Genomic DNA, 2,762 nt, shown 5'->3' with positions numbered 1-2,762 from the left:
TCCCTCTGTCTCGGAGAATAGCCTTCCAGCTTTTAGCCATTCAACTGATCTTTCTTTGTCTATGGAGGCTTTGTTCATTTGGCTATAGGATCTCCCATGCAGAGACTTGCTTTTCCATTCCACCAGTCATTTTTTTCTGAACCAATGTTTGGTTCAGTACAGTCATACCATAATCTATTGTAATGATAACCTGATAAACACTAGTGGTTTTTGAATGGAAATATTGACTTAGGGGTAATTCTTGCTTGCAGCACACTTCTTCAATATTTATGAGTCCTTGTCCTCCTTCTTTCCTGGATAAATAAAGTTTGGATTTCAATGATATGGGATGGGGGACCCGCTCTTGCGTGAGTGTTGTTCTCACAAGGCGATTTAATTCTTGTAGGCTGGTATTTGACCACTGTAATATACCAAAGCTGAACTCCGTCAATGGAAATAGCTACGCTAGGGCCATTGCCAGTCCCAAGCCTGGATAAAGGAGGAGGGTTAATTCATGGGCCGACTCCCCATGAATTGTAAAAACCATATTGTTGCGAATACTCAACGAAGCCTTGGATGTAGGACTAATTCACAGCAACGACATGGACCTCGGAAACGGACATATAAAATAGGAACCTGGAACGTATGTACTTTATACAGAGCTGGAGCTCTTTCTTAAAGATCTTACTGATTTGTCACAGAAGGCCTCTTTGGACATCTTGGTAATACAGGAGATGAGATGGACTGGAAAAGGTGATATAAAGAGCAAGCCTTTCATAACGCTATATAGTGGAAGCAAAAATAAGCATGAATTTGGAGTTGCATTTGTGGTCGCGAATCGAATAAAATCCTCAATCCTCAATTTCTAACCAATTAATGAAAGGCTATGCAAACTACGCATTAGAGGCCATTTCCGGAACATTAGTTTGATATGTGTTCATGGCCCTGAAAAAGAGAAGGATGAAGAGGAGAAAGATATTTTTTATGAGCAATTGGAAGAAGCATATAGTACTTGTTCCAGTTACGATATGAAAATCGTGTTGGGAGACTTTAATACACAGGTTGGTAAGGAAAAGGAGCTGAGACCCACCATAGGAGTTCATAGCTTACATGTAGAACTAATGACAATGGGTATAGAGTGGTAATCTTTGCAACATCGAAATCTATGGCTGTTATGAGCACTATGTTCTCTCATAAAAATGTCCATAAAGAAACATGGCACTCTCCGGATGGCACTACAGCAAATCAAATTGATCACGTGCTGGTATCCTCCAAAAACTTTAACTCTATAAATGATATAAGATCGTATAGAGGATATGATGTTAACACGGATCATTACCTCATTATGATGAAACTCCACCAAGGAATAAAATGTACTGCAAAGAAACAACAAATCCGATATGAGCAGTGGAACACAGAAGGCCTAAAGATAGAAGAAATAGTAACTAAGTTTTCTGAGAAGTTTCATGAGATCGTCATTAGCGGAACAGTTGGTGAAGCTACAGCGACAAGTGAAAGCAGGTGGAGGTATATCAAGGTAGGATTGGCCCAGACTGCTAAAGAAGTGTTTGGAGAAAAAACAAGACATCTTCGTAACTATTGGTTTGACGAAGAATGAGTAAAAGCAATCCAGAAATGGAATGAAAAAAGATTAATGTGGACTAGTCGACAGTCACGACTCAGTTACAAGGAGTACAAAGATGCCAGGATGCACACAAAGAGATTAGTTAGAAGCAAGAAGAGGGAAGCATTAAGGAAACAAATTGAGGGAATTGAAAACTCAAGAAGTAGAAATGAGTCCCGCAAGTTATACAAAGTGGTGAATAACATTAAGTGTGGACCGATCAGGAGAGCCAACCTAATCAAAGACGACTATGGCAACATACTTATGCATGAAGGAGAAGTGCAAAAAAGGTGGCGGCAATATTTCAAGAACTTATTGAATCCGAGAGAAGCAGAGAATTGTCTGGAAGATCGTGTACAATCACCAGTGGGTATTAATGATGAAGATTTGGAAGCCATTCCACCCGATATAGAGGACATCGAAGACATCTTATCTAAACTTAAAAATAATAAATCACCCGGTAATGATGGACTCCCAGCAGAATTGTTTAAAGCAGGGATCACGAAGTTGCCAGGGAGCTACAGGACCTGAGAGCTCAGATATGGGAAGAGGAAACCATACCCAAGGAGTGGAATGAGGCGGTAGTAGTGCCTATATACAAGAAGAAGGGGGATTCAATGATATGCAGCAACTATCGAGGGTTTAGTTTGCTTAACACTGCATATAAAATTTTTTCCATGTCCCTGTATAATAGGCTCCTTCCGTATGTTGAACAGAAACTGGGTGATTATCAAGGTGGGTTCTGGCCCAATAGGTCTACTATTGATCAAATCTTCGCCCTGAGGCAAATCTCTGAGAAGATTAAGGAACATCAGCAGACAACTTGGATGCTATTCATTGACTTCCAGGTTGGCTACGATACAATTGTAAGGAGTAAGCTCATAGTGGCTATGCGTGAACTGGGGCTTCCTTGTAAACTCACCCGATTAGTAAAATGCACAATGGTGAGCACAACCTGCCAAGTAAAATCATGAGTATTATCAGAGCCTTTTGAAGTGGAATGTGGCCTAAGACAGGGTGACCCAATAGCTCCTCTCCTGTTTAATATCGCTCTACAAGTAATCATAAATAGCACAGGAATAAATCAGGAAGGAACAGTATTCTCAAAGATGGCCCAAGTTCTGGCCTATGTAGACGATGTTATCATCAGTAGATCCCT

General features: G+C 40.4%; 2 protein-coding genes across 2 annotated transcripts in view; one reads left to right on the top strand and one right to left on the bottom strand.

The window, feature by feature from the left end:
* Nucleotides 1-2,762, bottom strand: part of LOC106680633 (uncharacterized) — a 160,192-nt gene that overhangs the window by 14,798 nt on the left and 142,632 nt on the right. The gene's annotated exons all lie outside the window — the stretch shown is intronic.
* LOC106680634 (TBC1 domain family member 31-like) overlaps nt 1-2,762 on the top strand; it is a 40,940-nt gene that overhangs the window by 33,344 nt on the left and 4,834 nt on the right. The window lies entirely within an intron of this gene.

This window comes from Halyomorpha halys, unplaced genomic scaffold, assembly GCF_000696795.3.
Source record: "Halyomorpha halys isolate HHAL.00 unplaced genomic scaffold, Hhal_1.1 Scaffold271.1, whole genome shotgun sequence".
NCBI lineage: Eukaryota > Metazoa > Arthropoda > Insecta > Hemiptera > Pentatomidae > Halyomorpha > Halyomorpha halys.
This window is presented reverse-complemented; position numbering and strand designations above follow the sequence as displayed.